This window comes from Vigna unguiculata, chromosome 6, assembly GCF_037176805.1.
Source record: "Vigna unguiculata cultivar grain cowpea cultivar isolate G323 ecotype 2 chromosome 6, ASM3717680v1, whole genome shotgun sequence".
Classification (NCBI taxonomy): domain Eukaryota; kingdom Viridiplantae; phylum Streptophyta; class Magnoliopsida; order Fabales; family Fabaceae; genus Vigna; species Vigna unguiculata.
In genome coordinates, this window is record NC_140797.1 from 20,422,320 (window position 1) to 20,437,191 (window position 14,872).

The following is a 14,872-nucleotide window of genomic DNA, read 5'->3' on the forward strand; positions in this document are numbered from 1 at the left end:
AAAGATTTGTGGAGAAACTCTAGTTACCTGCAACCTTTCATCTAGATCAAGCATGCATCAACTTAAGTACATGGCAATGTGTGAAAGAAGTATTATGTGATATTGCTCCCATGGACTCTTGTCATCTTCTTTTGGGATGGGCATGGCTTCGTTTTAAAACACTCTTCTTGATGAACGTTCCCTTTATTTGAGGCATGAGGGACATCAAAAGAAGTAGAAATTTATGACACCAAGACAAGTCAGTAAGGATCAACGTAGGCTGAAGGAGAAAACAGAAAAAGAAAGAATAGAAAAAGAAGTAATATAAACTGCAGAAGGAAGGGAAAAGAAAAAAAAGGAAATGGAACTAGACAAAGTTTATTCGTCAATGTTTTCTCTTCTACAGTTTGTGATGTCATTTTACAGGAACATAAGGATAAGTACGTGAATGAAACACCCCAACTTCCATGCTTAAAAAGGAAGCTTGTTCATAGTGCTTTATTATGCATTTGGTCCGTCGATAAGATGTAAACTCTTCAAACACAATGCGTGGATTGATTTATTGTTACATATCAAGGTGGGGTACTGTTGCCAAGAAATGTTATTGACGGATTGCAACCATTGGAAAATAACAAATATCAAGTTGAATTTGATCCTGGAAGAAGAGAATTAGTTTCAACTTGTGAAAAAATAAAGTTCCTTCCCAAGATCATAATATACTTACATTAAAAGTAGTGTCTTAAGATTCGGGACAAGTCTTCTCGAAGATGGAGGGTACGATGTGAATTGCATATGGGTCAAATGGAGGATGACTAATGCGTCGTGCTGATGCAGTTTCTTTTATTTAAATAAGGGTCCAATGCTTTGTAAAATTGGCTGACCAAAATGTGTTTGTGCTTAACCAATTAATGGGCTTTAGTTTTGCTTCATCTTGAAGTTGAAATAAGGGTCCATATGCCAACTTAAGAACCAACCTTTGGAAGATCAAGAGGACCTTTGCTCAAAGTTTGTGGATGACTTTTGGTAGCCTTAAATTCAGTTACAATCAACCATTAAACAGCGGATCATTATTAGTTTGAGTGGATCATTAATTAATAGTTTTAAGCAGGATGATATTGAAATTTATGTGTCTTTTGTAATTCTGATGGTTAAAGCTCCTATATAAGTTGAACCATTTTCATCAATGAAGGCAAGCTGAGTTTTAATCAGAAAATAAACGAGTTTTATCTCATCTATCTTAGTGAGAGTGATTCTCCTAAGTTCTTGAGTGATTCAAGAATCCATGAGTTTAATCAAAGGTCCTTTATCCCTCTGTGTATTTCAACTCTTAGGCTTATCTTCCATTCTTGGAAGTGTGATGTCTATCAATTTCCATTCCATCTTCTTTTATGTTTCCATTTTCTCGTTTTAAATAATTTCTCAAATTTCTTGCTTGTTAGCATTCCAACAATGATAAATCAGTCAAACGAATCGAACCCTGTGGATTCACATCATTTGGTATTCAGAGCCTGGCTATCTAGATTTCGAATAGGAAAGGAAGTTTATTATACAAAGTGTTTAACCGAAGGCCATCCATGTTTAGTTGCGTTCGATTACGGAAGCAAAAACAATGTTGTGAGCCAAAGATTGGTGGAGAAACTCCAGTTACCTACAACCTTTCATCTGGATCAAGCATGGATCAAATTCAATACATGGGAATGTGTGAAAGAAGTATTATGTGATATTGCACCCATGGACTCTTGTCATCTTTTGGGATGGGCATGGCTTCGTTTTAAAACACTCCATCTTCATGAACGTTGTAAGCCCCATTTTTCAGTCTTATGGGTGTTTGGGCCAGGCCTCTTCGTAGGGCCAGGACTAGCTCTTCTGAAGGACCCCAATACCCTGTCAGCCCCTCACATTCTCACTTACCTCTGTTTCAGAAAAACAGTTTGCTCTCATCTCTCTCTCTTTCAACGAAAGTAAAAGGGCTCTGTTAGGGCATAAGTCCCCCTCCTTACCAGCTAGCTCAAATCTGCTTCGTACTCTCGGGTAAGTTGAACCTCAACTTCGTTTCCCCTTCTTCCAGTATAAGAGTTACAGTTCTGTTTTGGGTTCCTCTGATTCCCTTTTTCTCAACTAAAGTGTATCTTGGTTTTCAGCTCTGTAGCTTGCTCCGGTGCTCTATTGTCTTTGTGGGTTACCATTCCTTGTGCTAGTGTCTAAAAAGGTAAGGGGAGCTAGATTTAACCGTTCATTTTTGTTGTGGGGTGTCTTGTTGGTTTGTTCCATGTTTATGAGCTTGAGAAGTATGTTTAATCGAATGAGACAGAGTTGCATGCGTGTTTGGATGTTGGTTTGAACTGTGGCTCTGATTGCATGTACGCGAATAGTGGCGAGAACTGTCATTCTCGCCCAGGTGAGCTTGTCTCGCCTAGGCGAGAGTCTCAGAAACTCGCCCAGGGTTTTGCTAGAGCAACTCGTCCAGGCGGAGGGCTCTGGTCTTGAACGACGCGTTGTCTCGCTCAGGCGAGAGTGACTCGCCCAAGCGAGTTCTCGAGGAAAATCTGGTTTGCTCTGCTCACAACCTCGTCTAGGCGAGGTGCTTCATTGTTGGGCGAAGGGCGATCTCGCCCAGGCGAGCTGATCTTGCCCAAGCGAGATGCTCGCAGACTGCCACTGTTCCAGGCCTCGCCTAGGCGAGAAGGCCTAGCCTAAGCGAGACAGTTGCTGCGGCTTAGGCGAGGACTTCTAGCCTGGGTGAGAATCGTGCAGATTTATGTGTTACATCTCCACTTACATTGTGTGTGGCTATTTACCTCGAACATGTATGATCATGGTGTAACTGTATGAGTTATATGCACTGGGATTGGTATGTTTGGTATGAGTAATGACATTGAATTCTTATGTTATGGTTGGGTGAAATGAGAATTTAATGTATGAGATGGAAGTGATGGTTGGGGTATGATAAACATGAAATTTGTATGTGATAGACGTAATTCCATGAGTCTCGTGGGGAGATCTCATGGTGGTGTGTAGTGTATATATTAAGATATGGATTCAAGTAAGGATTGCATCCCGAAGCTCTAAAGGGTCAGTGAGTCTCAAGTAGAGCAAACTGACCCAAGTGGTGAGAGTAGCGGGAGGCCCTAGTCTCTGGCAGGATAATGGCCTTAGACGCTTAAAGGCTAACCTTGTGCGTGGTAGGGTGAAACCCATTGGCAATGGCTCTGTAGAGCAGTAGAGGCCACCACGAGTGCAAGCGTCCAGTGAATCCGATCTTAGTATATGTATCCGGATAATTAAGTCATACTGTCTTGCTTGTTTGCCATAACATGACTTATGTGTCTCTGTGTTGTATGCCTAGGAATGTTTATGTACTTGTTCTGTTACACTACGATAAGTTTTAAATTACACTAGCTTACACTTGCATTTTGTGTATGTTCCTGTTGTGTTTTCTCTTTTGTGATGATCACCATTGGTGGGAGCAGATGGGAATACTTCTACAGGTAGGCCTGATGGTGGTAGCAGTGCAGCCTAGTGGGCCCGTTGATATGGCTTTCGAAGTAGTTTTATGGCCCTAGTGCCTTGTAATTCCATGCTCTTAGAGCATTTCTTTTGCATAACTGTTAAACTTTAGATTTGGTTTTGATTATGGCATGGTTGTATGCCCAGGTTTCCCTCTAAGTACTCCTATGGATGACTGTTACAGCACATTTCTTAACTCTGGTTTCTTCTGTCATCTTTGCTCCTTAATATTTTAACTATGCGATGTTTTGTTTAGTAGAATAATCTATTTAAATGGGATGTCACAAACGTTCCCTTTATATGAGGCATGAGGGACATCAAAAGAAGTAGAAATTTATGACAACAAGACATGTCAGTAAGGATCAACGTAGGCTGAAGGAGAAAACAAAAAAAGAAAGAATAGAAAAAGAAGTAATATAAACTGCAGAAGGAAGGAAAAATAAAAAAAAGAAATGGAACTAGAGAAAGTTTATTCGTCAATGTTTTCTCTTCTATAGTTTGTGATGTCATTTTACTGGAACAAAAGGATAAGCATGTGAATGAAACACACCAACTTCCATGCTTAAAAAGGAAGCTTGTTCATAGTGCTTTATTATGCATTTTGTCCGTCGATAAGATGCAAATTCGTCAAACACAATGCATGGAATTATTTATTGTTACATATCAAGGTCGGGTACTGTTGCCAAGAAATGTTATCGACGGATTGCAACCATTGGAAAGTAACAAATATCAAGTTCAATTTGATCCTGGAAGAAGAGAATTAGTTCCAACTTGTGAAAAAATAAAAGTGCTTCCCAAGATCACAATAAACTTAAATTAAAACTAGTGTCTTAATATTCAGGACAAATCTTCTCGAAGAAGGAGGGTATGATATGAATTGCATATGGGTCAAATGGACGATGACTAATGTGCCGTGTTGATGCAGTTTCTTTTACTTCAGTAAGGTCCCAACACTTAGGCTTATCTTCCATTCTTGGAAGTGTGATGTCTATCAATATCCGTTCCATCTTCTTTTATTTTTCCATTATCTCGTTTTAAATAATTTCTCAAATTTCTTGCTTGTTTGCATTCCAACAATGATAGATCAGTCAAATAAATCGAACCATGTGGATTCACATCATCTGGTATTCAGAGCCTGGCTATCTAGATTTGGAATAGGAAAGGAAGTTTATTATACAAAGTGTTTAACCGAAGGCCATCCATGTTTAGTTGCATTCGATTATGGAAGCGAGAACAATGTTGTGAGCCAAAGATTGGTGGAGAAACTCCAGTTACCTGTAACCTTTCATCTGGATCAAGCATGGATCGAATTCAGTACATGGGAATGTGTGAAAGAAGTATTATGTGATATTGCTCCCATGGACTCTTGTCATCTTCTTTTGGGATGGGCATGGCTTCGTTTTAAAACACTCCATCTTGATGAGCGTTCCCTTTATTAGAGGCATGAGGGAAACAAAAGAAGTAGAAATCTATGACACCAAGACAAGTCAGTAAGGATCAACGTAGGCTGAAGGAGAAAACAGAAAAAGAAAGAATAGAAAAAGAAGTAATATAAAATGCAGAAGGAAGAGACAATAAAAAAAAATGGAGCTAGAGAAAGTTTATTCGTCAATGTTTGCTCTTCTACAGTTTGTGATGGCATTTTACTGGAACAAAAGGATAAGCATGTGAATGAAACACACCAACTTCCATGCTTAAAGAGGAACCTTGTTCATAGTGCTTTATTATGTATTTGGTCCGTCGATAAGAAGCCAATTCGTCAAACACAATGCATGGAATTATTCATTGTTACATATCAAGGTTGGGTACTATTGGCAAGAAATGTTATCGACAGATTGCAACCATTGGAAAGTAACAAATATCAAGTTGAATTTGATCCTGGAAGAAGAGAATTAGTTTCAACTTGTGAAAAAATAAAAGTCCTTCCCAAGATCATAATAAACTTACATTAAAACTAGTGTCTTAAGATTCGGGACAAATCTTCTCGAAGAAGGAGGGTATGATGTGAATTGCATATGGGTCAAATGGAGGATGACTAATGCGCCGTGTTGATGCAGTTTCTTTTATTTAAATATGTGTCCAATGCTTTGTAAAATTGGCTGACCAAATTGTGTTTGTGCTTAACCAATTATTGGGCTTTAGTTTTGCTTAATCTTCAAGTTGAAATAAGGGTCCATATGCCAACTTAAGAACCAACCTTTGGAAGATCAATAGGACCTTTGCTCAAAATTTGTGGATGACTTTTGGTAGCCTTAAATTCAGTTACAATCAACCATTAAGTAGTGGATCGTTATTAGATTGAGTGGATCATTAATTAATAGCTTTAAGCGGGATGATATTGAAATTGATGTGTCTTTTGTAATTCTGATGGTTAAAGCTCCTATATAAGTTGCACCATTTTCATCAATGAAGGCAAGTTGAGTTTTATTCAGAAAATAAACGAGTTTTATCTCATCTATCTTAGTGAGAGTGATTCTCCTAAGTTCTTGAGTGATTCAAGAATTCTTGAGTTTAATCAAAGGTCCTTTATCCCTTTGTGTGTTTCAACTCTTAGGCTTATCTTCCATTCTTGGAAGTGTGATGTCTATCAATTTCCGTTCCATCTTCTTTTATGTTTCCATTTTCTCGTTTTAAATAATTTCTCAAATTTCTTGCTTGTTACCATTCGAACAATGATAGATCAGTCAAAGGAGTCGAACCCTGTGAATTCACATCATCTGGTATTCAGAGCCTGGCTATCTAGATTTGAAATAGGAAAGGAAGTTTATCATACAAAGTGTTTAACCGAAGGCCATCCATGTTTAGTTGCATTCGATTATGGAAGCGAAAACAATGTTGTGAGCCAAAGATTGGTGGAGAAACTCCAGTTACCTGCAACGTTTCATCTAGATCAATCATGGATCAAATTCAGTACATGGGAATGTGTGAAAGAAGTATTATGTGATATTCCACCGACGGACTCTTGTCATCTTCTTTTGGGATGGGAATGGCTTCGTTTGAAAACACTCCATCTTGATGAACGTTCCCTTTATTGGAGGCATGAGGGACATCAAAAGAAGTAGAAATTTATGACACCAAGACGAGTTAGTAAGGATCAACGTAGGCTGAATTAGAAAACAGAAAAAGAAAGAATAGAAAAAGAAGTAATATAAAATGCAGAAGGAAGGGAAAATAAAAAAAATGGAGCTAGAGAAAGTTTATTCGTCAATGTTTGCTCTTCTACAGTTTGTGATGTAATTTTACTGGAACAAAAGGATAAGCATGTGAATGAAACACACCAACTTCCATGCTTAAAGAGGAACCTTGTTCATAGTGCTTTATTATGCATTTGGTCCGTCGATAAGAAGCAAATTCGTCAAACACAATGCATGGAATTATTTAATGTTACATATCAAGGTCGGGTACTATTGGCAAGAAATGTTATCGACAGTTTGCAACCATTGGAAAGTAACAAATATCAAGTTGATTTTGATCCTGGAAGAAGAGAATTAGTTTCAACTTGTGAAAAAATAAAAGTCCTTCCCAAGATCATAATAAACTTACATTAAAACTAGTGTCTTAAGATTCGGGACAAATCTTCTCGAAGAAGGAGGGTAAGATGTGAATTGCATATGGGTCAAATGGAGGATGACTAATGCGCCGTGTTGATGCAGTTTCTTTTATTTAAATAAGTGTCCAATGCTTTGTAAAATTTTCTGACCAAATTGTGTTTGTGCTTAACCAATTAAGGAGCTTTAATTTTGCTTCATCTTCAAGTTGAAATAAGGGTCCATATGCCAACTTAAGAACCAACCTTTGGAAGATCAATAGGACCTTTGCTCAAAGTTTGTGGATGACTTTTGGTAGCCTTAAATTCAGTTACAATCAACCATTAAGTAGTGGATCGTTATTAGATTGAGTGGATCATTAATTAATAGCTTTAAGCGGGATGATATTGAAATTGATGTGTCTTTTGTAATTCTGATGGTTAAAGCTCCGATATAAGTTGAACCATTTTCATCAATGAAGGCAAGTTGAGTTTTATTCAGAAAATAAACGAGTTTTATCTCATCTATCTTAGTGAGAGTGATTCTCCTAAGTTCTTGAGTGATTCAAGAATCCATGAGTTTAATCAAAGGTCCTTTATCCCTTTGTGTGTTTCAACTCTTAGGCTTATCTTCCATTCTTGGAAGTGTGATGTCTATCAATTTCCGTCCCATCTTCTTTTATGTTTCCATTTTCTCGTTTTAAATAATTTCTCAAATTTCTTGCTTGTTACCATTCCAACAATGATAGATCAGTCAAACGAATCGAACCCTGTGGATTCAGATCATCTGGTATTCAGAGCCTGGCTATCTAGATTTGGAATAGGAAAGGAAGTTTATTATACAAAGTGTTTAACCGTAGGCCATCCATGCTTAGTTGCATTCGATTACGGAAGCGAAAAAATGTTGTGAGCCAAAGATTGGTGGAGAAACTCCAGTTAGCTGCAACCTTTCATCTGGATCAAGCGTGGATCAAATTCAGTACATGGGAATGTGTGAAAGAAGTATTATGTGATATTGCACCCATGGACTGTTGTCATCTTCTTTTGGGATGGGCATGGCTTCATTTTAAAACACTCTATCTTCATGAACGTTCCCTTTATTGGAGGCATGAGGGACATCAAAAGAAGTATAAAGTTATGACACCAAGACAAGTCAGTAAGGATCAACGTAGGTTGAAGGAGAAAACAGAAAAAGAAAGAATAGAAAAAAAGTAATATAAACTGCAGAAGGAAGGGAAAAAAAAAGAAAAAAAAGAAATGGAACTAGAGAAAGTTTATTCGTCAATGTTTTCTTTTCTACAGTTTGTGATGTCATTTTACTGGAACAAAAGGATAAGCATGTGAATGAAACACACCTACTTCCATGCTTAAAAAGGAAGCTTGTTCATAGTGCTTTATTATGCATTTTGTCTGTCGATAAGAAGCAAATTCGTCAAACACAATGCGTGGAATTATTTATTGTTACATATCAAGGTGGAGTACTGTTGCCAAGAAATGTTATCGACGGATTGCAACCATTGGAAAGTAACAAATATCAAGTTGAATTTAATCCTGGAAGAAGAGAATTAGTTTCAACTTGTAAAAAAATAAAAGTCCTTCACAAGATCATAATAAACTTACAATTAAACTAGTGTCTTAAGATTCGGGACAAATCTTCTCGAAGAAGGAGGTATGATGTGAATTGCATATGGGTCAAATGGAGGATGACTAATGCGCCGTGATGATGCAGTTTCTTTTATTTAAATAAGGGTCCAATGCTTTGTAAAATTGGCTGACCAAATTGTGTTTGTGCTTAACCAATTAATGGGCTTTAGTTTTGCTTCATCTTCAAGTTGAAATAAGGGTCCATATGCCAACTTAAGAATCAACCCTTGGAAGATCAAGAGGACCTTTCCTCAAAGTTTGTGGATGACTTTTGGTAGCCTTAAATTCAGTTACAATCAACGATTAAGTACCGGATCGTTATTAGCTTGAGTGGATCATTAATTAATAGCTTTAAGCGAGATGATATTGAAATTTATGTGTCTTTTGTAATTCTGATGGTTAAAGCTCCTATATAAGTTGAACCATTTTCATCAATGAAGGCAAGCTGAGTTTTATTCAGAAAATAAAAGAGTTTTATTTCATCTATCTTAGTGAGAGTGATTCAAGAATCCATGAGTTTAATCAAAGGTCCTTTATCCCTTTGTGTGTTTCAACTCTTAGGCTTATCTTCCATTCTTGGAAGTGTGATGTCTATCAATTTCCGTTCCATCTTCTTTTATGTTTCCATTTTCTCGTTTTAAATAATTTCTCAAATTTCTTGCTTGTTAGCATTCCAACAATGATAGATCAGTCAAACGAATCGAACCCTGTGGATTCACATCATCTGGTATTCAGAATTAGTTTCAACTTGTGAAAAAATAAAAGTCCTTCCCAAGATCATAATAAACTTACAATAAAACTAGTGTCTTAAGATTCGGGACAAATCTTCTCGAAGAAGGAGGGTATGATGTGAATTGTATATGGGTGAAATTGAGGATGACTAATGCGCCGTGTTAATGCAGTTTCTTTTATTTAAATAAGGGTCCAATGCTTTGTAAAATTGGCTGACCAAATTGTGTGCTTAACCAATTAATGGGATTTAGTTTTGCTTCAGCTTCAAGTTGAAATAAGGGTCCATATGCCAACTTAAGAACCAACCTTTGGAAGATAAGGAGGACCTTTGCTCAAAGTTTGTGGATGACTTTTGGTAGCCTTAAATTCAGTTACAATCAACCATTAAGTAGCGGATCGTTATTAGCTTGAGTGGATCATTAATTAATAGCTTTAAGCGGGATGATTTTGAAATTTATGTGTCTTTTGTAATTCTGATGGTTAAAGATCCTATATAAGTTGAACCATTTTCATCAATGAAGGCAAGCTGAGTTTTATTCAGAAAATAAACGAGTTTTATCTCATCTATCTTTGTGAGAGTGATTCTCCTAAGTTCTTGAGTGATTCAAGAATCCATGAGTTTAATCAAAGGTCCTTTGTCCCTTTGTGTGTTTCAACTCTTAGGCTTATCTTGTGTTTCCATTTTCTCGTTTTAAATAATTTCTCAAATTTCTTTCTTGTTAGCATTCCAACAATGATAGATCAGTCAAACGAATCGAACCCTATGGATTCACATCATCTGGTATTCAGAGCCTACCTATCTAGATTTGGAATAGGACAGGAAATTTATTATACAAAGTGGTTAACCGAAGGCCATCCATGTTTAGTTGCATTCGATTACGGAAGCAAAAACAATGTTGTGAGCCAAAGATTGGTGGAGAAACTCCAGTTACATGCAACCTTTCATCTGGATCAAGCATAGATCAAATTCAGTACATGGGAATGTGTGAAAGAAGTATTATGTGATATTGCACCCATAGACTCTTGTCATCTTCTTTTTGGATGGGCATGGCTTCGTTTTAAAACACTTCATCTTCATGAACGTTCCCTTTATTGGAGGCATGAGGGACATCAAAAGAAGTAGAAATTTATGACACCAAGACAAGTCAGTAAGGATCAACGTAGGCTGAAGGAGAAAACAGAAAAAGAATAGAAAAAGAAGTAATATAAACTGCAGAAGGAAGGGAAAATAAAAAAAAAAGAAATGGAACTATAGAAAGTTTATTTGTCAATGTTTTCTCTTCTACAGTTTGTGATGTCATTTTATTGGAACAAAAGGATAAGCATGTGAATGAAACACACCAACTTCCATGCTTAAAAAGGAAGCTTGTTCATAGTGCTTTATTATGCATTTTGTCCATCGATAAGATGCAAATTCGTCAAACACAATGCATGGAATTATTTATTCTTACATATCAAGGTGGGTTGCTGTTGCCAAGAAATGTTATCGACGGATTGCAACCATTGGAAAGTAACAAATATCAAGTTGAATTTGATCCTGGAAGAAGAGAATTAGTTTCAACTTGTGAAAAAATAAAAGTCCTTCCCAAGATCATAATAAACTTACAATAAAACTAGTGTCTTAAGATTCGGGACAAATCTTCTCGAAGAAGGAGGGTAATATGTGAATTGCATATGGGTCAAATGGAGGATGACTAATGCGCCGTGTTGATGCAGTTTCTTTTATTTAAATAAGGGTCCAATGCTTTGTAAAATTGGCTGACCAAATTGTGTTTGTGCTTAACCAATTAATGGGCTTTAGTTTTGCTTCATCTTAGGACCTTTGCTCAAAGTTTGTGGATGACTTTTTGTAGCCTTAAATTCAGTTACAATCAACCATTAAGTAGCGGATCGTTATTAGCTTGAGTGGATCATTAATTAATAGCTTTAAGCGGGATGATATTGAAATTTATGTGTCTTTTATAATTCAGATGGTTAAAGCTCCTATATAATTTGAACCATTTTCATCAATGAAGGCAAGCTGAGTTTTATTCAGAAAATAAGCGAGTTTTATCTCATCTATCTTAGTGAGAGTGATTCTCCTAAGTTCTTGCGTGATTCAAGAATCCATGAGTTTAATCAAAGGTCCTTTATCCCTTTGTGTGTTTCAACTCTTAGGCTTATCTTCCATTCTTGGAAGTGTGATGTCTATCAATTTCTGTTCCATCTTCTTTTATGTTTCCATTTTCTCGTTCTAAATAATTTCTCAAATTTCTTGCATGTTAGCATTCCAACAATGATAGATCAGTAAAACGAATCAAATCCTGTGGATTCACATCATCTGGTATTCAGAGCCTACCTATCTAGATTTGGAATAGGACAGGAAATTTATTATACAAAGTGTTTAACCGAAGGCCATCCATGTTTAGTTGCATTCGATTACGGAAGCGAAAACAATGTTGTGAGCCAAAGATTGGTGGAGAAACTCCAGTTACCTGCAACCTTTCATCTGGATCAAGCATGGATCAAATTCAGTACATGCGAATGTGGGAAAGAAGTATTATGTGATATTGCACCCATGGACTGTTGTCATCTTCTTTTGGGATGGGCATGGCTTCGTTTTAAAACACTCCATCTTCATGAACGTTCCCTTTATTGGAGGCATGAGGGACAGCAAAAGAAGTATAAATTTATGACACCAAGACAAATCAGTAAGGATCAACGTAGGCTGAAGGAGAAAACAGAAAAAGAAAGAATAGAAAAAGAAGTAATATAAACTGTAGAAGGAAGGGAAAAAAAAAAGAAATGGAACTAGAGAAAGTTTATTCGTCAATGTTTTCTCCTCTACAGTTTGTGATGTCATTTTACTGGAACAAAAGGATACGCATGTGAATGAAACACACCAACTTCCATGCTTAAGAAGGAAGCTTGTTCATAGTGCTTTATTATGCATTTTGTCCGTCGATAAGATGCAAATTCGTCAAACACATTGCATGGAATTATTTATTGTTACATATCAAGGTCGGGTACTGTTGCCAAGAAATGTTATCGACGGATTGCAACCACTGGAAAGTAACAAATATCAAGTTGAATTTGATCTTGGAAGAAGAGAATTAGTTTCAACTTGTGAAAAAATAAAAGTCCTTCCCAAGATCATAATAAACTTACATTAAAACTAGTGTCTTAAGATTCAGGACAAATCTTCTCGAAGAAGGAGGGTATGATGTGAATTGCATATGGGTCAAATGGAGGATGACTAATGCGCCGTGTTGATGCAGTTTCTTTTATTTAAATAAGGGTCCAGTGCTTTGTAAATTAGGGTCCAGTCCATTTGGCCTAATTCCCCTTTTTGGTCCAAAATTACTTCTAAAGCCCAATACATGGCCCAAAGAAAACCCCATTCTACTGGGCCCAAAATACAAAGCCCAAAATAAAATCCTAATCTAGTATTTACAAGCAAAATGTCCTAGGCTAGGTCTTGACATCTTCCTTGGCCCATGTGAAGTTCATCTTGGGCCTTGCATGCGCATTTAAGGCCCATTCCTCTTGTATTCTCCTACCCATGGCTATTGTTGTAGGTCCCTTGGCTCGAGGCATCTCATCATCCCCTCCCTCTTGAGAAGGATTTGTCCTCAAATCTGTAGTCTCTGCCTCATCATCTGTACCACCTGCAAAAGGTATTAAGTCAGCAACATTAAAGGTGGCATGCACATCATAGCCTTCAGGGAACTCTAGCTTATACGCATTATCATTTACTCTTTTCAGCACTTTAAAGGGACCATCACCTCGAGGACTAAGTTTAGACTTCCTTTGCTTAGGAAATCTATCTTTTCTAAGGTGTAGCCACACCCAATCCCCTTCTTCAAAAATCATTTCCCTCTTCCCCTTATTGTTGTACTTAGCATACCTCTCTGTTTGTTGCTAGATTTGGCTTTTAATCTTTTCATGCATTTTTTTAACAAAATCAGATTTTGCCACCCCTTCTTTATGAATAAAATCAAAAAAGATGTAGGAAGTGGTAGTAAGTCCATGGGAGTGAGAGGATTAAAGCCATAAACAGCTTCAAATGGAGAGATTTCAGTAGTCCTATGAACTACTCCATTGTAGGCAAACTCAATATGGGGAAGGCATTCATCCCAAGATTTGTGGTTCCCTTTCAAAATTGCCCTTAACATAGTAGACAGAGACCTATTAACAACTTCAGTTTGCCCATCAGTTTGTGGGTGACATGAAGTAGAGAAATTAAGCTTAGTTCCTAACCTTGACCAAAGTGTTTTCCAAAAGTGGCTAAGGAACTTGGTGTCTCTATCAAAAACTATGGTGCGGGGTATACCATGAAGCTTGACCACATCTCTAAAGAAAAGCCTAGCAATGTTGCTAGAATCATCCACTTTGTGGCAAGGTATAAAGTGTGTCATTTTTCTAAAACGATCTACCACCACAAAAATGGAATCAAAACCCCTTTGTGTTCTTGGGAGTCCTAAGACAAAATCCATACTTATATCTTCCCAAGGGGCTGAAACAACAGGCAAGGGGGTGTATAATCCATGAGGCATTGTTTTAGACTTAGATTGTAAGCATGAAATACATCTATTACAATGCCTTTGGACATCCTTCCTCATATGGGGCCAAAAGAATTTCTCTTTTAAAAGACCTAGGATTTTTTCTACCCCAAAATGACCCATTAATCCCCCTTCATGTGTTTCTTGAACAAGGAGTTTTCTTTGTGAACATTGAGGAATACAAATTTTTCCTTCTTTAAACAAATACCCCTCATTCACATAGAAACCTCCTTGAGGTCTTTCCATACATTCAGCATAAGTAGAGGAAAACTTAGAATCTTGATTATACATTTCAAGAATGTGATCAAATCCAAGAATTTGGGCTCCCAATTTTGAAAACAAGGTGTGCCTTCTAGACAAGGCATCAACCACCACATTACTTTTGCCCTTCTTGTACTTTATAATATAAGGAAATTGTTCCAAGAATTCCATCCACTTAGCATGTCTTTTATTCAGCTTATGTTGGCCCTTCAAATATTTTAGCGACTCATGGTCACTATGAATGACAAACTCTTTGGACACAAGGTAGTGTTCCCAAGTTTGAAGGGCCCTAACTAAGGCATACAATTCCTTATCATAGGTGGGATAGTTGAGGGAGGCACCATGAAGTTTTTCACTGAAATAAGCAATTGGGTGCCCTCCTTGCAACAACACAGCACCTATTCCTACACCGGATGCATCACACTCTAGCTCAAAGGTTTTTGAAAAGTTTGGTAAAGCTAGAATGGGTGCATTGGTGAGATTTTCCTTTAGTTGTTGAAAAGCAGACTCTTGTTTTTCACCCCAATTAAAAGATATATCTTTCTTGACAAGTTCATTGAGGGGTAAAGCCAAAGTAGAGAAGTTAGGAACAAACCTCCTATAAAAGCTTGCCAAACCATGGAAGCTCCTAACCTCTCCAACATTTTTAGGAGTAGGCCATTCTTGGATGGCCTTTATTTTT